Below are 21290 nucleotides of genomic sequence, written 5' to 3' on the forward strand. Positions count from 1 at the left end.
GCCAGGCATCTGCGAGTCAAAGAGGGGCAGGCTGGTCCACAGAGGTCAAGTGACTTGGCCAAGGCCACCAGAGCAGAGCTTTGGACTTGGGCTGTCTGACTCCACTGCCTTGGAAGTGTCTGCCTCTGCTCTGGCTCCCAGGAGACATGTCCTGGGGCTCTGGCTGGGACATGTGGGACACAGTCATTCGATCCCTGCTTGGGACCCTTCCCTGTCCAAGGAGAGGGAAAGAGGGAACGGTCCCTGTCTAAGGGGAGATTTCCGTCTGGATGCCACCCCCCAAAGTCACCCTCTGCTTCCGCAGGCGGTAGGCAGGGACACAGCCCAGGGGCAGGGAAGAGAGGCTAGCGGTCTGGTCTGGGGAGGGAGACAGAGAGCACAGAGGAGTCAGCGACGCACGTGCACAGAACGGACAGAGACGTAGGGAGCGCAGAGGAAACCAGATAGGTAGACAGACACAGAGAGGCAGACAGACAGACGGCTGGAGACAAAGACACCCACCCATGGAGACACAGAAGACACAAAGACAAACGAGATGCGCACGGAGAGCGGGGTCGGAGGCCGAGCTCGCAGAGAGAGGAAGGGCTGGGCAGGGGCAGCCCCGAGGCAGAGCGCCCGAGTGCGCCGGCCCCGCGGGACCGCACGGCGGCGACACCCCGCGCGGGTGCCCAACCGCGCGGGCCGGGGCGAGCGGAACCGGGGGCGCGAGCCCCGCTCCCCGGCAGAGGGCGCCCTGGGCGCGCAGCGCAACGGGCCGGCGGGGCGCGGGGCTCGGGCCGGGGGCGGGGCGGGCCGGGGGCGGGGGCAGGGCGGGGGAGGGGAGGGGGCAGGGGAGGGGAGGGGAGGGGAGGGGAGGGGAGGGCGGCCGGGCCGCGCTCGGGCCCCGCGGCCGCCTTTATAAGCCGGCGGGGGAGTTGGCCCCGGCAGCGTCGCGCTCCCGCCACTTCGCGCCCGCGGCCCCAGCGCGCCGGTCTCGCGCCCTGGTGTCAGGACAGACCCTCGCCCACGAGTTCTGCGCAGGTAAGGACTCGCGCTGCGCCCCAGCTCCTCGGGACCCCCGCTGCAGGGTCGGTCCCCGGCCCCTCCTGCATCTAGCGTGGCCCCAGTGTTGGGCTGAAATGGCAGGGCAGAGGCCTCCCGCCCCCGGCCACTTGCCCCACTGGCGTCCGCGCGCGCATCCGAGGTTCCCAGCGGGCGCGCTGGGCCCCACTGGCGGTCGGCCCTGGCGCCCGCGGAGCCGGCGAGCTGAGGGGACCTTGCTCGGGACCTCCCTGCAGTCCTGGGCTCTCCTACCTCCCGGGCCGCCGCCTGGGACGCGCCCCCGCCCGGTGCGGGCACCTGCGCCCGCGGTGCCTCCTCAGTCTGAGATCCAGGGACTCAGGCTGCCACCCCCAGCCCTCGTGCCCGGTGCCCTTCCCCGCGTCCCTTGTGGCAACCTCTAGGTCCCGCCACAACGGCCCGGGGAGAGGGCTGGTCCGTCTGAGTGGAGTCTGAAGTAGTTTTGACTGGGAGTCGAGTTGGAGCTGGGAGGAGTCGAGGGAAGGACGCGTCAGGTCCAGAGGCGCTGTGGGGACCGGACCGCGGGTTGGTGTCGGCTTGGGAGCGGGCTGGACACAGCAGCCAGGCGGCAAAACTCTGGAACCCTCAAAGCCCAAGGAGGGCCGGGCGCGGTTATCCTAGCACGCCTGTAATCCTGGCACTCTGGGAGGCTGAGGCGGGTGGATCGCTCAAGGTCAGGGTTCGAAACCAGCCTGAGCAAGAGCGAGACCCCGTCTCTACTAAAAATGGAAAGAAATTAATTGGCCAACTAAAAATACATAGAAAAAATTAGCTGGGCATGGTGGCCCATGCCTGTAGTCCCAGCTACTCAGGAGGCTGAGGCAGGAGGATTGCTTGAGCCCAGGAGTTTGAGGTTGCTGTGAGCTAGGCTGACGCCATGGCACTCACTCTAGCCTGGGCAACAGAGTGAGACTGTCTCAAAAAAAAAAAAAAAAAAAAAAGCCCAAGGAGCCTGCCACCCCCTCTGGGTTGTGCGCAGGTAAAGTGGCCTCCCCAGGGCTGGTGCCCTGCCCAGTCTTGGTAAGAAATGGTTAAACACAGGGTCACAGTCACTGTGGAAAGACTCAGCCCACCCTCCTCACATTGTCAACACATAATGGGGCTGGGGAGGGGGCCTGTACAGAAGCCTCAGGGTGGAGGAGAGAAACGTTGAGATCAAAAGAGGTGGCGATTCTCAGGCCCTGGGAAGCACTAGAGACCCCTCAGGTAGCCACTCTTCCCCTGGAGGAAGCAGGGGTTGGCTCCCCACATCAGTGAAGATGACAGTGACTGTTTGTTGAATGCCTACTGTGTGCCAGGGCCTGCTCTACACCTTAATATACATCGTCCCTAGGCCGGGCGGGGTGGCTCACACCTGTAATCCTAGCACTCTGGGAGGCCGAGGCGGGCAGATTGCTCGAGGTCAGGAGTTCAAAACCAGCCTGAGCAAGAGCGAGACCCCGTCTCTACTATAAATAGAAAGAAATTAACTGGCTAACTAATATATATAAAAAAAAAATTAGCCGGGCATGATGGCGCATGCCTGTAGTCCCAGCTACTCAGGTGGCTGAGGCAGCAGGATTGCTTGAGCCCAAGAGTTTGAGGTTGCTGTGAGCTAGGCTGATGCCACGGCACTCACTCTAGCCTGGGCAACAAAGCGAGACTCGTCTCCAAAAAAAAAAAAAAATATATATATATATATATATACTATACATCGTCCCATTTTACAAATGGGGAAACTGAGGCTTACACAATTTAAGCAAGTGGTGGGATCAGGATTTGAACCTAGAACGCCAAGCCGTGCAACCTCAGCCTTCTACCCCCACTCTGCTGCCTGAGAGATGGGGGGCTGAGCCTTGTTTTTTTCTTCTGGCCTTTTCTGGACTCAGCCCCACCTCCTCCTCCACCCTCCAGATCTGCCCTCTCCAAATCCTTAGTCTTCCCCACAGGCAATTGTCCCCTCCTGGTCCTGCCCCATCCACCCACCCACCCCACTGCTCATCTTCTTCCAAGCCTCTGGATTCCCTGACCGGGGGTCCTCAAACTTTTTAAACAGGGGGCCAGGTCACTGTCCCTCAGACCGTTGGAGGGCCGTTGGAGAATGTGTCACACATTCCACACATGCGCACTGTGGGCCCAGGATGAGTTGGCTGCTAAGCAGGACCGGCAGCCATGGCAAAAACACCCAGTGGGCCCTATAAATGTCCTTGGCGGGCCGCATGTGGCCCGCGGGCCATAGTTTGAGGACTCCTGCAAGCAAGGAGGGTCCCTGGACACACCTCCCCCAGTGTCCCAAGTGGGGTGAGACAGGGCTGGGTGATGGTCCCTGTCTCTGTCTGTGGCCCCATCTGTGAAAGGGGGTGTACACCTCTCAGCATGGGACTATTGTGAGGGATAAAACTGAACTGAGACCAGGAAAAAATGCTATCTTCATTCAACAAATATTTATCAAGCATCAGCTTTGTGCCAAGCTCTGTTCTAGGTTCCTGGAATGCAGCAGCAAATTAAACAGACAAAAGCCCTCCTCAGAGTGGACATTTGCATAACAATTATATTCAGGCTCTGAAATTGAGTGTCAAAATTGACATTTTAGAATTGAAATCAGGCAATTCACAAGGAAGATTAAGTTGCAATAACACAGGTGAAATGGATCAGCCTATGTTGTTTACCTCTCACTAATAAACAAGGCAGCCTAGGTATGTGACCTGGAACCAGTACTGTCCCCTCTCTGTGCCTCATTGTCCTCCTTTAAGCACAGAGATCAACAGTACCTGCTGGTAGTGAGGTCTAGATAGGATTGACGATTGCCAAATGTTTAGCCGGTGCCTGTGCTTAGGAAGATATTGGCTATCACCAGCTCTAGTCTTAGCAGAAAATGTAATGCTGAGACTTGGTATAGGGTTATGTCATTGCCTCTGAACCTGTCACCCACCTTGGCCCAGGCCCTGCCCATTCCCTGTGGGTCTGCACATGTCTCGTGGCATGGTGCCCTCCTTGCCCGCACTCAGATTCCACTTTCTACCATGCTAGACTCAGCCTTGGCTGGGAGCCCAGAGCTCCATGCTGGGAACAGCCCTGGAACTATTATCTCTGCAGTGCCTCCTGCCCTGTCCCAGCTCAGGACCAAAGTCAGCCCTATTGTGTCCTGTGACTTACACAGCCGATGTGCTCTGCAAGCTAGACATGATCCTCTTGGAGAGGGGAAGCAACTTGCCTAAGGACACGCAGATGCCGCCTGGGGACCTGGGGCTGCAGCTGCATTTCTAGAATTGAGAGTCTGGTGATCTCCATGTTGTACCCATCTCTGGGCATGAGGCCTTTTAATCCAGGGCGTAGGATCTAGAGGCATAGCCTGGAGTTCTCACTTTGAAATCAGTCCATCTGGACTTATTCATGCAAAACCCAGAGCTCCTAGCAAATATCTCAAGGAGAGTGAGCACGCGGTGCCGAGAGCCAGCACTCAGAAATCTCCGTGTGGCCACAGGAATGCTGACTCAGCTTCCCAGCACGACGTTGTCATCGTTGGTAGGCTGGAGCTAGGCAGTTCGGTATGTTGGGGTTTTTGTTCTGGATGTGTCCTCACTTTTAGAGGACAGCTAGCAGCGGTAGATTGGAGGTTCCATTCCAGCACTGCTGTGTGACCCTGGACAAGTCACTTCCCCTCTCTGAGCCTCAGTTTCTCATCTATAATGTGGGTTGATAAATATATACTTTGCAGGGTTGCTATGAGGGGCTAGCAAGATCATAAATTGCTTTCTAGCCTTGGACTGAACCAGTATTGATCATTATTTAGAAGTTAATAGTTCCCGTGGAGCAGTTTCAGTGGCAGTTAACTTCACCCCTACCGGTGATCCTGAGGGACAGAGGGAAGTCCCTGTTTAGTTGCAAAGGCCTAACCTGGCTCTGGGGTCAAATCCGCAGCTATGTGACCTGAGGCGAGTGACTTTGCCTCTGAGTGGGCTCATAGTGGCCCTCAGCATCATTATGTGATGCTTGGTGTCTAGAGAACATTCCCCATATGTTTCTGTCTCCCCATACCACCCCCCCCACGTGTCATAATTGCTCCCAGAAAAACTCCGTGCTTAAAGTTTTCCATGCTTAAATTCTCAGCCTCCCTGTGGCATGAAATCAATTGTTTGCATTGAATTTGATTTCTCAAATTAAGGGGTAAAATTTGAGATGAGGGTAGGGGGTGGGGGAAGAATGGGGACGAAGTTAAACCAGATGTGTTTTTGTTTAATTGTAGGATGGTGGTTAAACTGCCCGAGTATTACCATGGTTCTTTCTGAATTCCAGTAACCAGGAGTCAGATTTCACTAAAAATTGTAGTGTTCTTTCCTGGCTGGTGTGGGCTCACCCTCCTCATTATTATTATTATTACTATTTTATTCATCCGAGAACGCAGAGTACTGGCCAGAGAGGAGACCTCATAAAAGCTTAGAATTTTAGTTGGAAGGCCTTTAGACGCTGGCTGTGTCCACTGGCTCCTTTGCAGATGAGGGAGACTAAGGCCCAGAGAGGAGAGGGGCCTTGTGTAGGGTCACCCAGCTGCTTGGGGCAGAGTAGACTTAGCATTCAGTCTCCTGGCTCCAAGCTCCATGACCTTTCCAAAGGTAACCACTCTGCTGAACTTAGCGTGTATCATGTCCGCAGTAGATCCTTAGTATGTGTATCTACTTTTTGAAAGTAATTGTTCGAGGGAGGATGCAGATGGTCTGGTGGAAAAAGATCTTAAGCTCAGGAGAGCAGAGTTTAAGTCTTTGGGCTGTTGACAAGCTAGCTGTGTGTCCTTGGGCAAGTCACTTCCCCTCTCTAAGCCTCAGTTTCCCCATCTGTTAACCAAGAAATCTGAGGAGCAGGATTGAAGAGATGGGACTTCCCTAAGACTTGGGATGGGTCTCATTCACTCAACTGGTCCTTAAATATTTATGGCCTACTGTGTGCTGGGTTATGGGACGTCTGTCACAAACTGCCCTCCCAAGGCTACAGGGGGTGGGATGGGGGATTGTTGACTCTGCAGTGGTTTAAAAAGTTTAATTTAGTTGCTGGTGTTGTTAAACCAGGTGATTTCATTTTACATAAAAACAGGGGTTTCTGGCATCTCTGGAAAGCTCAGAAGATGTGGCCATATTGAGCTATGTCCCTGCCTGGCCACCGCGGCTGCAGCCGATTAGCAGCTGCCCCATCGGATTTGCCATGGCGCCCACCGCGCCCTCGGCCTCGCACCTGCCTGCCTTCCGAGTTTGCAGTTTCTGGCTGGATACTGTCAAGGCCACGTAAGGGGGCACACATCTCATTCAGATGACTGTATGAGGCCTGGGCCAGCCCTCAGGGGGCTCAGAGCAGGAATGTGGAGCACACGGACACCAGCCCCTCTCCTGTGGCCTGGCAGCGTCTCCGAAACATGGCAGCTAAGAGAGGGAGCTCTCTTCCTGCTTCCGGGTCTCCAGGAAGAGTCTGAGGGCTCCAGAGGTTTGGGCATGACAGAGCATCAGCCTGGCGAGGCTCAGCCAGCTGGGCCCAGAGTCTTCCCCCTTGGGGACAGGCAGCCCTGGGTGCTTCATTCTAAAGATTGCACAGCCCCGGCAAGGAAGGGACTCGCTGGATACCTACCACCTCACCCAGCGTTCCCAACAGCCCTGTGCATTGGTGTGTACGCACTTCCCAGGCAGGAAGCATGATCTTGCACTCTGAACCCACGGCTCTCTGTTTCAGCCTCTTTCTGGGAGCCAAGGCCTGGGGACAGACGCCAGGCAGGCAGCACAGTGGCTGCAGCATGCATCTCAGACTCTGAGCTGGAGGGCAGCGTGAGGGGCCATGAAGCCAGATGGTTACGTGTGGGGGCTCTGGAGGCGGTGCCCAGATAAGAGATTCTAGAAGGTCTCCATGAATACACCGCTGTGGGGGCGCGAGGTGAACGAGGGGGATTCCTGATGGCAAGCTCAGCCCCCTGGTCCTTGCTCCTGTAGAGTTCAGAAATGTGCCCGGCGTGGGAAGTAGCATTTTGTGAGCACTGCTGAGTACCGGGCACTTTCAGATGTCACCTTTGACAGTCACCTACCCCTGCCCCCCTTTGCATTTGAGACTGAGGCTCAGAGGGCAGACGCCGTGGGTTCAAATCTTTCCCCTAGGTGCCTCTGTTACGCTGCCCTGACCCAGGGAAGGGAGGAAGGGAGACACTGGAAGGTTATTTCTAGCAGTAAGACTTCGGAGCCCCTGCAGTGAGGCCCTGGCCCTCAAGGCCCCCAACCGCACCCTCCTCCACCCCGTTATTTCACGGGCACTTTCTCCTCATCCCAGGTCTCAGTGTGTGACTCAGGTGTGTGAGCTTCACCTGGTCAGGTATGCAAGCTGCTGGGTTCTTCAAAAAGGTGTTTAAGTGGCCAGAGCAAATTGTTATTTGAAAAACCATAAGTGCCACCTTCAGAAGGATCTGCCATGTGACTTTTTATGAGGTCAATCTCTTGCCTTCTCTGGTCCACCTTTACTATGTCAATATAGCAACAGGGTGTGTACCTTCTTGGCGCTCAGGTCTCTTTCCTGGAATCCTTAGGCCTCTTGTTGGCAGTCACTGAACTGTCTGAGGCTTGTCTTTTTTTTTTTTTTTTTTTTTTTTTTTAGAGACAGCTTCTCACTCTTGCCCTGGTGCGATCATAGCCCACTGTAGCCTTAAACTTCTGGGCTTAGCCGATCCTCCCACCTTGGCCTCCCAAAGTGCTGGGATTACAAGCGTGAGTCACCATGCTCTGCCAGACTTGGTTGTTCTGAGGACCATGTGTCTTTCTCTCTCCACCTGTCCCCACTTTGATGTAAATGCCTTTGAACATCTGAACATCCAGGAGTTAATAACTTACTCATCTGCCACCATCTGGTTACAAAATGTCTCAGGTATTCTGAGTCTTGCTTCCTCTTCTCCACTCCTTCTAAGCACTTGTATAGCGGTTCTGATCTCTCTGCCTCATTAAGTGACGCCCCCCTCCAAAAGTCCACAGACCGCTGACATTGACCTGCCAGGCGTGGTGCCAGCGCCTCACCTGTAATTGCTCAGTTGGTCCTCCTGCAGCCCTGCGCAGTGGGTGTTATTATCCCCACATTACAGATGGGGAAACTGAGGCACAAACTCTCCTAGCTGAGAAGAAATAGACATGTTTGTTCCCTACTATTACCAATCCTCCCACTCAAGGCTGCTTCCTTCTGCGTGATGTGAGTGACATAACCCATCTTCCTAGAAGAGTCAGTTCCCTATTTATTTTAAAATCAATTGTAATAATTCATGTTTTAGGTCAGTTAGCCTATTAAGATATTGGCTATAAACAGAGTTCCTCCAACAGCTTGTCCAAGCCCATGCCTTAATCACCTGAGTATTTTTTGTGAAAATGCTGTGTTTTTGGTTTTCTTCTTGACCTAATCCTTATACAGATGCTCCTTGACTCACAATGGGATTATGTCCCAAGAAACCCATTGCAGGTTGAAAATATCACAAGTCAAAATGCATTTAATACACCTAACCTACACATTATCTTAACAGCTTAGCCTAGCCTACCTTAAACGTGTTCAGAACACTTACATTAGCCTACAGATGGGCAAAATCATCTAACACCTAACATCATAAAGCCTATTTCATCCTAAAATCTTGAATATATCATGTAATTTTATTGGATACTATACTGAAAGTGAAAAACAGAATGGTTGTAGGGATACATGAGTGTGATTTCTACTGAATAAGAATACCTATCGCTTCGGTGCCATCTTAAAAACCATGTCTGAGTTTGGCACCGTGTGTAATTGACATTGAAGGATTTACTCTGTGTCAGAAGCTGAGCTAATCCCTTTGAATGACCTTATTGTATTTAGCTTGTCATTCTCTCCATTTTACAAAGGAGGGAAGGGAAGCTCAGAGAAGTTGAGTAACTTTCTAAGGGTCTGGAAAGTAGAGCTGAGACCCTAATCCAGGTCTCATGCCCTCCTGCCCAATCAGATTGGCATCTGGATTCAAATTTTTACATTTGGATACAAGCCCTTAGGGGACCTTGCTGTATACATTTGTTTTCAGTTGAGCCATCTGTCTCTGGAGTTTGCAAATGACATTGGGGTGGGCAGCCTCAGAGGGAGGGGACCGTGCATGGGCGCTCTTGGTTGGGCAGTGGCATCTGTTCTCCCAGATAATGGATAGGAAATGACAATCCTGGAAGGGAGCATCCTCAGAAACCCAGAAGGTCCTGGGTGTGGATCCCAGCCCAGTCATTTCAGGCCGTGTAGCCTTGGGCAATCCCTTCCTCTCTCTCCGCTTCTGCCCAACAATCGTGGCTTATGTGAGTAAGGCAAGGCCTTAGGACTTTTCTGGTTCATGGATGGCAAATAGCTGGCATGCGTGCTGCCCGTCCCCTGCCCTCCACCCCTGTCAGACATCACTAATCAACCGCTGCTCGATTTCCTTCTAAATAGTGTTCCAGGCAGCCATTAGCAACCCATTAGAGTTGGCACACAAGATGAAAGGACATTCCAGAACCAGATTAGATTTGGCCATTGTGTGGGCAGGGGTGGGGAAGGGATAGGCCCAGGTGGCACCCAGTTGGATGTCACGGTGCTCCTTGGTCTTCTTTTCCTTGTCTGTCAAAGCAGGAGGAATGGAGCTAGACTGCACCATGACCCCCCGCTGGGTGGGGTGGGGTGGGAACCTTCTGTGGGGCACAGGGCCATGCCCAAGTTCAGTCTCAAGGAGGAGGGAGGTTTCTGGGCCTGGTAACTACCCAAGCTTAAAGTAAGAGTGACTGAAGTTAGAGTGACTGGTTTCAGGTCCTCCTGAAAAGAGTCCGGCTCACCCTTCCCTCACCCTTGACAATACTGTCGACAGCAGCAACGACAGCAGCAGGAAGGTGTTTGTTACGCACCAAGCCACTCTGCCAGATACTTTGTATGTGCATTCACACACTCCATCCTTGTAATAGCCCGTTCTTCAAGTGAGGAAAATGACTTAGAAGGGAAGTCATTTGCCTGAGTCCCCCCGCAGCTGGAAGGTGGAGGACCTGAGATTTGAATTCCCATCTCCCCAACTGGAAGCTCAGCTCCCGTGCCTGGCTAGCTCAGTGTGGGGATGGCTACGCTCTGCCTTGGCTTTCCATCAGCTCACGCTGTCATTTAACCATGTCATTTAACTCCTTTGCCTGTGGAACGTGCTCTCCCCTTGGCATAGCCTTCCACATTTACATGTAGGTAGCACAGCAAATGGCATCTCTATTTTTGCAGGTTAGAAAACTGAGGCCCAGAGAGGGAGGGTGCTGAGCCTGGGGTCACACAGCGAGTAAATGGTAAACCCTGCACCAGGGAATTAAGTGTCCTGCCTGTTCCTTTGGCCTTGCTGAGCAAATTGCCCGGGGAACATGGGATCTGAGCCTCCGCTCAGCTGAGGTGGGGCTGGGCCTGTCCCGGCATCCTGATGGTGCGGACCAGTCTGGGTTCTGCTTTAATCAGCTATGCGACCCTGGACAGGCCACTTTAACACTCCCGACCTTAGTTTCCAGGCTTCTATCATATTGTTCAGTTTTTTTGTTTTGTTTTGTTTTGTTTTGAGACAGAGTCTCACCACCCGGGCTAGAGTGCCGTGGTGTCAGCCTAGCTCACAGCAACCTCCAACTCCTGGGCTCAGGTGATCCTCCTGCCTCAGCCTCCCCCAAGTAGCTGGGACTACAGGCATGCGCCACCATGCCCGGCTAATTTTTTCTATATATTTTAAGTTGTCCAGATAATTCTTTCTATTTTTTTTTTTTTAGTAGAGACAGAGTCTCGCTGTTATTCAGGCTGGTCTCGAACTCCTGAGCTCAAACGATCTGCCTGCCTTGGCCTCCCCAGAGTGCTAGGATTACAGGCGTGAGCCACTGCGCCTGGCCTATTTTTCAGTTTTTAAAGCCATTTCTTATTCACGAACTTGATGAGTGCTTAAAGTAGCCCATAAAGTATTATGGTCATTTTGCAAAGGGGGAAACTGAGGCTCAGGGAGGCAGGGCAACTTGCCTGCAGTCAAATTGATGGCAAAACCAGCCCTCAAACTCAGGTCAGGATCGCAGGCTGAAGGCCTTCACCTTGATGTGTCCCGCAGCCCCTGGCATTTCGTTTCCTCCCCTGCAGTGGTCTCTCGCCTGGATTGCCGGTTGGCATCACGGCTGTTTTTCTAGACTTTGCTCGGGAATCTTTAGCCCTTTGTAACCTGATCATCTGCATAGTGTCTGGCTCCAAGCCCCAGCTCCTGGAGGGCAGGAACCCTGTCTGAATCATTCGTGAATTTCAGCGCCTTACAAGGTGCCTGCATTCAGCAAGCGTTGAATGACTTTTTAGTTAATGACACCTGGCAGGGATCTCCGCAGCCCGGCCAGCCTGGGTGCCATGGGAGTACCTGTGAGCGCTGTCCCTCTGGGTTTGACAGCTGAGCTGCTCCAGGCTGAGCCCAACTCCCCTTCCCAGATCTCCACGGATGACTCCAGCTCATGGATGCTTTGTTAATTGATTGGCAGCAGGACAAGCCAGTGTCCCTGGGTAGCAGCTTCCCCGTTGGTGGCAAAGGCCTGTAGTCAGGTATGTGTTCCCCAGTGTCCTACCTCTGACCACTCTCCTTGTCTGTTTTGTTCACAGATGTACCCCCAGTCCCAAACAACCTTAATTTCTTTAGTGATGGTAATAGTCACAGCCATCATTTGCTGAATCTATATGTAGCAGGCTTCCTGGCGCACATTAGGCACTTAATACAATTGCTTGAATAAATGAATACTTGCGGGGAGTAACATCTAGTAGGGACTATGAGTTATGTGACTTTGTGTGACCTCTGTGCCTCAGTTTCCTTGTGTCAAATAATAACTCCTCTAGAAGTATTCAGAGGAGTAATCAATACATATATAATGATGTATGTATGTGTATATATATATATATATATATATATATACACATCATTATAAAGTGATTTTTTTTCCTTTTCTTTACTTAGAGCCAGTTTTCAGAATCCTTTTTTTTTTCTCTGAAACAGAGTCTTAGTCTGTCACCTCAGCTAGAATGCAGTGGCGTCATCATAGCTCACAGCAACCTCAGACCCCTGGTCTTAGGTGATCCTCCTGCCTCAGCCTCCTGACTAGCTGGGACTGCAGGCACACACCACCACGTCTGGCTAATTTTTCTATTTTTTGTATAGATGGGATCTTGCTCTTGCTCAGGCTGATCTTGAACTCCTGACCTCAAGCAATCCTTCTGCCTTGGCCTCCAGAGTGCTAGGATTACAGCCGTGTTTAAGTTTTAAATGTAGCGTGAATCAGGCTCTGTTCTAAGCACTCCACATACATTTATTCATTCATCCTTGTAGCTGAGGCTCAGAGAGGTTAAGTCCATGTCCCCTAGATCACACAGTTGGTGACAGGTATAAATAATTTTTATTATTATTATTTTTTTTTAGACAGAGTCTCACTCTGTTGCCCAGGCTAGAGTGCCATGGCATCAGCCTAGCTCACAGCAACCTCAAACTCCTGGGCTCAAGCAATCCTGCTGCTTCAGCCTCCAGAGTAGCTGGGACTACAGGCATGCGCCACCATGCCCGGCTAATTTTTTCTATATAATTTTTAGTTGACCAATTAATTTCTTCCTATTTTTAGTAGAGATGGGGTCTCGCTCTTGCTCAGGGTGGTTTTGAACTCCTGACCTTGAGTGATCCTCCCACCTCGGCCTCCCAGAGTGCTAGGATTATAGGTGTGAGCCACCTCGCCCAGCCCAGGTGCAAATATTTTAATATCTCCCAGCACACATGTGTTCCAAGTAATATGGGAACCACTTCCACTGCCAGTTCTTCCCATAATGCAGGTCCCCTGCCCCAGATGCTAGGGTCACAACAAATAGGAACATGAGTAGGTGAGTCCAGTGGTCGTGTTGCCCCTTGACTATGAAACGGCTTCACGGGTATAAATGCCTAGTCCAGTGTCTGGCACATCGTAAGTCTGTGATCGTCATCCGGGTGACAGGCCCCAATCATGCTCTGTGTAGAAGCCAGCAGGAAGGAGACCGAGTCTGCTGGAGAAAACCTGGGAGGTCTTCAGAGAAGACACGACAGCACTCAGGAATTATTGTCACAGTAGCAGCTCCGGTTAGCTGAGTGGCAGTGCTGCTCCAAGGACGTGGCCAGATATATTGACTCACTTAATCCTCATGTTGGCTCTAGGAGGTGGGTTGTCATTGTCCCCGTCATGCATAAGGAACCAGGCTCAGAAATAAGCTCATTTGCCCAGTAAATGGTGTGTAACTGGTGGATCCGGGTGTGAATCCCAGCAGGCAGCTGTGGCCTGTGGCCGTACCGCCTCCTTTGGTAAGGACTCCTGACATCCCTGCTGGGTGGTTCCCTGGTTCCTCTGCCCCTGGCTGGCTGTTGGCAGCACCCTCCTTGGGGTGGGGAGGGGTTTCCCTGTTTCCTCGGGCTTTACCCCATCACCCTCTGAGCTGCGCCCAGATAGAAGTATCTCAGAAAAGAAATTACGTGACCTCACCCCTGCCTGGGACAGCCCTGCATATATCATCTCCCTAACTTCCTGGCGCTGCCCAGGGCCAAAAGCAACAGGGAGGGGACTGCCACCCCTCCACGGTGAGGAAGGCCTGTCTGAGGCAGATACAAGGCTCAGCGAGGTGAGATACTAAGCTGTGCCCAGGGTTGCAGAGCTGGTGGGTAGTGGAACTGAGATTCGAACACAGAGCCAAGGGTCTTTCCCCTCTGCCTCCCAAGTCTGCTCTGAGCAGACTGGTCTTGGCGCTGGTGGGGGAGAATGTGTCTGCCTTGGGGGGATCTGGGCCAGAGATCCAGGCCTGCCTCCTTTTTAAACCTTTGTTCACTAATGATAGTAAGATTATCGCTCCCGAATCCCTGTGTACACTGCAGCCTGCCACGTGTTTTACACACACCCTTTCTCCTTTGGGCCTTTTCACCTCCCCACAGGGCAGACACTTGAATCCCTGAGGTTACAGGTGAAGAATAGTGGCACAAGCTGGGCATGGTGGGAGGATGGCTTGAGCCCGGGTGTTGGAGGCGCAGTGAGCTGTGAGCACAGCTGTGACTAGCCACTGCACTTGGTGGGCAGCATAGTGAGACCCTTTCTCTTAAAAAAAAATAGAAGCACAGAGGAAGGGAAGGGGCTTGTCAAGGTCACGCAGCTCACAAGTGGTTAATGCAGAATTGCACCAGAACCGGGGCGGACTGGCTCCAGGATCTGGTGCTGCCGTAACTTAATAAATATTAGATAAATCTCTGCAGGCCACATGTGTAAACTCTTCTTGAACCTGTTGGTTCTTCCGGAGCCAGACTTGGGGAGGGGCTCCAGGTCGGAGTTGAGCAAACAGCAGGAATGAACTACATGACCCTCAGAGCCGCCAAGGCCCCAGCGCCAGAGCTGAGGAGTACCGCTGCGTTTACTGTCCCCTGTGTGATTCCTGGCGGAAGGGAAGGGTGGGGTGGGGGTGGGGGTGATGGCAGGGCCATCCTGGTGCCTCCAGGACCAGGGGCGGGGGAGGCCAGAGCAATTAGCCGGGTTGAGGCCACGCTTCACTCAGAGTCCCCATTGGGGGTCAGCCCAGGCCTTGGTCCAGGGCTCTGGCCTCGGGCCTGACCCTTCTGAGTTTCTGTCTCAGGCTTCCGGAGCCTTCCTGGAGGGGGGGGGGCGAGGGGTGGGGGCTCTTGGAGAGCTGGTGGGTGTGAGAACTTTGCTCAGAAATTTCCTCCTTCAGCACCAGCTCTCTGGGCTGTCCCGCCTGTCCCACTTCCCCTTCTTGGAGGAGGAAGATCCTTTCCTCCTGGGTGGCTACATGATTTGCATCATCAAGCATTTCCTGACTGGCCGCTGGCCAGGCGGTGCTCAGCTGGGCCAGGCCTCTAGTCCGGGGCGGGCCTGCCAGCCTCCTCCTCCTGCCACACACTCCAGCCTGCCTTGGGCTTTGTCCCCTCACTGCCTGGAGTGCTCTGAATGGGGGAAGAAAGGCAGAAGTTCCTACTGGAGAGGCCTTTCTCCTCGGCTTGTCTTGTCGGGGTGCTGGCTCCTGGCACCTGTTGGGTGGAGAGAGGAGGAACCAGAGTCAAGAAGGGGACGGGTGCAGGAGGACGGTCATTCCTCCATTTGACAAGCGTTCCTTGGCCCAGCTTCCCGCTAGGCCCACAGGGCCAGGTGCCAGAATCACAGATGACCCTGGCCCAGTTTCTGCCTTCAAAGAGCTTCCCGTGTGTGGGGAGACCAGGCAGACACCCCGCCCCACAGTCCCAGGTAATAAAGGACTAGGGAAGGCTTAAGAGGCAACCTAACAAAGCCACAGGCAGAATGGCCACAGAGGATTTATGGACGAGGTGGCATTCATTCTTTTTTTCACCAACAAATATTTTTTTAAAATATATACTCTTGGACCCACTGATTATTTGATATTCTTAGAACATTTATTTATTTAAAATGAACAATTCTTTAACATCAAAAGATTATCCAGTGGGTATTAATATTTCCAATCATCTCTTAAATGCTATAGGACTTTCTAGTCTTAGAGTTTTTTCGAATGGGATGAAATAAGGCCCACACGCTGTGACTGATGGGTATGTGTTTGAGGTTCCCCCATCCCTCTGTCTCTCGTCCCTTTGTCTCTGAACTTTTTTGGTTGAAGAAATGAGATCATTTACGCTATAGTTTCTCCCAGTCTGGATCTTGCTGACTGCATCCCTGTGATGTATTTTTTAAAAATTTCTAAAAATTTAAGGGGTACGAATGTTTTATTGTTGCATGAATGAGTTGCATGTGGTGAAATCTGGGCTTTTAGTCTACATCGTACCCAACAGGTGATTTTTTCATCCTTCACCCCTCCCCCTCCCCGTCCTGAGTCTCCAGTGTCCCTGAAGTCACCCTGTGTGACCCTGCACCCCCACAGCTCCGCTCCACTTATACGTGAGAAAGTGCAGTGTTTGTTTTTCCATTCCTGAATTACTTCACTTAGGATGATGGACTCCAGTTCCATCCAAGTTGCTTCAAAATACATTATTTCACTCTTTTAAGGCTGAGTAGTATTCCTTGGTACGTGTATATATATATATATACCACATTTTCTTTATCTACTCACTGGTTAATGGGCACTTAGGTGGATTCCATATATTTGCAATTGTGAATTGTGCTGTGATAAATATAACTAGTGCCTTTGTCTTTTTGATATAGTGACTTCTTTTCCTTTGGGTAAATACCCAGTGGTGGGATTGCTGGATCAAATGGTAAATCTACTTTTAGTTCTTTGAGAAATCTCCATGCTGACCTCCGTAGACATTGTACTAATTTACATTCCCACCAACAGTGTATAAGCGTTCCCTTTCACCCCATCCTTGCTAAAATCTATTGCTTTTTTTAACTTTAATAATGGTCATTCTGATGGGTAAGATGGTAGCTCATTGTGGTTTTAATATGCATTTTCCTGATGATTAGTGATGTTTCCACAAATATTTATTGAACATCTTCCATAGGCAGGTACGGTTCTAGGTGCTGGGGGCACAGCGGTGACCACCAGAGTCCTGGTCTTCCTGGACTGTTCACTGTCCTGGAAGAGACGGACGTAAGATAAGGAAGTGTACTCCAGACAGTGATGAGTGCTGCGAGGGACATAAATAGGGTCGTGCAGGAGCGAGGGACGGGGTGGGATGAGGGCTCCTTCTCCTGGCGTGGGCAGGAAAGGGCTCAGAGGAGGTGGCCTTTGAGCTGAAGAATGAGGAGTGTGAGCCAAGCAAAGACTAAGAGGGAGAGTATTCCAGGTAGGGGAATCGGAAATGCAAAAACCCTGGGCGGAGAGGAGGAGGCACAGAAGATCTGAGTGGACAGAGGGGCGGGGCCAGCAGGTGATGTCAGAAAGGTGGGCAGGCCCCTGAGCTTGGAGGTGCCTGACCCGGATGAACGGAGGCGTGAACAGGGGCCTGCCAGGAGAGTTAAGGAGTTTTGACCTCCTATTTGTTGGATGGCCCCTTCAAAAACAGTTTGAGCGAGGATGGCTTTGGGGGCTTGCCACATTAGCCCTCTCCAGGTACCTGTGGGACATCTGAGGCCCAGAGAGGCAAAGCGGTCCTCCTGAAGTCACAAACAGAGGCAGTGGGACTTGACCCAGGTCTCCTAACCACCAACCAGTCTCTTCGCAATGGACCCATGCAGCCCCGCTGGATTAAGGTGAACATTTATTAAGTAGGATTCTTAGTGTTTGCCAAAAAGTGACATACCTTGTTAGACAGGAGAGAGGTGAGGCTCCGAGGTCCAGGGGCCTGGTTAAGGGTCGTTCAGACCTCAGTTCCATACAATTGACCCTGGCCAAGTGACGGAACCTCAAAAGAGATGGGGACAGTAATGGTTTCTAGCTCATAAGATTGAGGATTCAGTGAGACATGATGCATGTCGAGCACTTTCTGTAGTGCTTGGCACAATGTGAATATTTGCTTAGCGTTTAAATTATTTTATGGACCGTGGGATCTGTAAATGGATTAATCATCCTTGTTTCAAGTGCTGTAATCATTGTTCCATAAATGCCCCCTTGTCTATTTTATTATTATTATTGTTATTATTATTTTTGAGACAGAGTTTGCTCTCTTGCCTGGACTAGAGTGCCGTCGCATCAGCCTAGCTCACAGCAACTTCAAACTCCTGGGCTTAGGCGATTCTCCTGCCTTAGCCTCCCAAGTAGCTGGGACTACAGGTACGCACCACCATGCCCAGCTAATTTTTTCTCTTTTTAGTTGGCCAATTAATGTCTTTCTATATTTAGTAGAGATGGGGTCTTTCTCTTGCTTAGGCTGGTCTTGAACTCCTGAGCTCAAGCTATCCTCCCGCCTTGGCCTCCTAGAGTGCTAGGATTACAGGCATGAGCCACCATGCCCGGCCTATTTTATTACTAAAATCAAATCTAAAACACTCATGAACCATCATCCAATACCAGGACTGGGACATTGACAGTCATTTATATCTTCCTCTGAGCTACACCATCTCTCTCCTCCCAACTCCACTATCCTTGCCTTTTTTTGATTAGCATTTTTTAATTTTGTTATTGATTAGTATTTTTTTTTTTGAGGCAGAGTCTTGCTGTGTCACCTAGGCTAGAGTGCTGTGGCTGTCAGCGTAGCTCACACCGGCCTCAAAATCCTGGACTCAAGTGATTCTCCTGCCTCACCCTCCCAAGTAGCTGGGATTACAGGCTCACATCACCAAGCCTGGCTGATTTCTTTTTGTTTTTAGTAGAGATTGGGTCTTACTCTTGCTCAGGCTGGTCTCAAACTCCTCCTGAGTTCAAATGATCCTCCCACCTCAGCCTCCCAGAGTGCCAGGATTATAGGCGTGAGCCACCAAGCCCGGCCAGTATTTTTGATTAGTATTAGTATCATATAGAGGTATCAGACATGCATATTAATATCTGAAGTTTCTCTTTCCCTTTGCCTTTTTGATTAATATTTAAATCACATATATCATGTATGAGTGTGTATGTATATATATCTATTAAATATATACATAACTTTATGAAAGGGTATTATGCTTTAGATAATCTCCTGGAACTTGCTTTTTTCACTCAATCTTATATTGCTGAAGTTCCTCTGTATTGTTTCATGTAGCTGTAATTCATTTCTGTACTGCTGTATAATATTCTAATGTATAATAATTCTTAATAACCATTATTAATGTATAATAATTCTAACCATCCCATAATGTTTATTCATTTTCTTGATGATGGCATTTGGGTTGTTTTCAGATTTTTGCTAGTAGAAAAAGCACCTCTCAGTATTCATGTACATACTTGCTAATGCAGGGATAATAGGCATTTATTCTTGGTATATCTAGGAGTGGAATTATTGGGTCATAGGATCTGTGCAGGTATTATAAGGTAAGACTAAATTGTTTTCCAAAATGATTTTACCAATTTACACTCCCACCAGTAATGTATGAGAAGTCCTGCTTTTCTGCATCTTCTACAACATGTAATATTGTCACACTTCTTAATTTTTTCCAACCAAATGAGTACAATGGTTCCACATTGCAAACTTTTTTTTTTTTTTTTTTTTTTTTTTTGAGACAGAGTCTCGCTTTGTTGCCCAGGCTAGAGTGAGTGCCGTGGCGTCAGCCTTGCTCACAGCAACCTCAAACTCCTGGGCTCGAGTGATCCTTCTGCCTCAGCCTCCCGGGTAGCTGGGACTACAGGCATGTGCCACCATGCCCGGCTAATTTTATATATATATATCAGTTGGCCAATTAATTTCTTTCTATTTATAGTAGAGACGGGGTCTCGCTCTTGCTCAGGCTGGTTTTGAACTCCTGACCTTGAGCAATCCGCCCGCCTCGGCCTCCCAAGAGCTAGGATTACAGGCGTGAGCCACAGCGCCCGGCCCACATTGCAAACTTGATTTACAATTCTCTGACTACCAGTGAGGATGATTAAGTGTGTATGAGTGTGTGATGAATCCTCTTCTGGGAATATATTTTGCCCATTTTTCTGTTTGCCCTTTTAAAAATCCTTATTGATTTGTAATAGTTCTTTATACTCCTGAGCCTAATCATGTTTTAGATAAACTACATTTAATCTTAGCCAAAAGGCCAAGAAGCCATATTTTGGATAAACTGAAAATCTAAAATTTAATATAGTCTAATTTAGCAATCTTAGTCATTGCTTTTTAGGTCTCGTTTAAGAAAGTTTGCAATACTTCAAGGTCATAAAGCCATTTGTCTATACTTTCTACTAAATGTTTTGGAGTTTTGTTTTTCACATTTAAGACCTGGATCCATGTACAGTTGTGTATAATGTAAGGAAGGGGTCCAATTCAATTTTTTTTCCCCATCTAGATACCCATTTTTTCTCATGCTTTTTAGTTGTTTGTTGTTAATGCATAGAAATGCAATTGCCTTTTTTAAAATTTTGATCTCATTAAGATAACTTACTAAAAACTCTATTTCCAATTCTATGTCTATAGAGGCTATGTAGACAATCAATTAGAAATAATAATAGCTTTGCATTTTTAAATCTTTATGCTTTTTATTTTGAGATGGGGTCTCACTATGTTGCCCAGACTGGTGTTAAACTCCTGGGCTCAAGTGATCCTCCCTTCTCAGGCTGGGATTATGAGCTTAAGCCACCATGCTCAGCTTAAAATCTTTATTATTTTAACTTTTTTTCTTAGTGCACTGTCTAGGACCACCAGTATAATGTTAACAAAAAAATGGTAGTACCATACTAGGTGGCTCTGCCTCAATTTTTATTTTAGAGGGAATGTCAGTTACGATATATGTGTTATTGATTTTTTTATAAATTGCGTTTTTTCAGGTTAAGGAAACTTTCTTCTATTCATAACTTATTGAGAGTTTTTTATTTACTTTTTAATTTTTGTTTATTTATTTTTTAGACATGGTCTTACTCTGTCACCCAGGCTAGAGTTCAGTGGTGTAATCATAGCTTACTGCAGCCTCAAACTCCTAGGCTTGAGAGATCCTCCTGCCTCAGCCTCCTGAGTAACTGGGACTACAGGTGTGTGCTACCACATCTGGCTATGTTTCTTTTTTTTTTTCTTTTCCTGTATGTTTGTGTGTGTGTGTGTGTGTGTGTGTGTGTGTGTGTGTGTGTGTGTATGCGTGTGTGGAGATGGGGGTCTCACTGTTGCCCAGGCTGGTCTGGAACTCCTCACCTCAAGAGATCCTCCCACCTCAACCTCCCAAAGTACTAGAATTATAAGCATGAGGCACCAAGTCCAGCCTAGAGAGTTTTTTTTTTTTTTTTAAGAAATCACAATTTGTGTATTAAATGCTTTTCAAAAGTATCTTGAGATGATTATCTGATTTTTCTCTTTAATCTGTTACTGTAGTTAATTACATATGTAGATTTTCTAATATTAAACCATCCTTGCATTCCTAGGGTTAACCTAACTTTTCATTATGTATATATTTGTTTATGCTCTGATAATATCTTGTTTAGAATTATTACATCTATTGGGACTTTTCTGGCTTAGGTATTGCAGTTATAATGTTAGAATTAGACGGTAATTTCTCTTTTACTGTTTTCTGGAGAAGTGTGGATAAAATTGAGGTAATTTGTTTCTTGAAGTTTGGTAGAATTCACCTATAAAGTGACCTTGGCCTGTTTTTTTTGTAGAGACGAGGTCTCACTGTGTTGCTCAGGCTGGTCTTGAACTCCTGGCCTCATATAATCTTCTTACCTCCCAAAGTACTAGGATTACAGGCATGACCCCCACGAAAGGCATAAGACTG

At 49.6% G+C, this 21290-nt stretch overlaps 1 protein-coding gene across 2 annotated transcripts in view; it reads left to right on the plus strand.

Annotated features, from left to right (window-relative positions):
• The first annotated feature begins 868 nt into the window (after positions 1–868).
• Positions 869–21290, plus strand: part of ALPL (alkaline phosphatase, biomineralization associated) — a 57873-nt gene continuing 37451 nt past the window's right edge. Inside the window, exon 1 of one of the 2 annotated variants that reach the window (XM_012768705.3) lies at positions 869–1020. The gene's annotated coding sequence lies outside the window, so the exon portion shown is untranslated. Of the gene's footprint in view, positions 1021–16958; positions 17226–21290 lie in introns of those variants that run through there. The other variant, XM_012768704.3, reaches the window with a different exon arrangement.

Source organism: Microcebus murinus, chromosome 2, assembly GCF_040939455.1.
Source record: "Microcebus murinus isolate Inina chromosome 2, M.murinus_Inina_mat1.0, whole genome shotgun sequence".
NCBI classification, from domain to species: Eukaryota; Metazoa; Chordata; class Mammalia; order Primates; family Cheirogaleidae; genus Microcebus; species Microcebus murinus.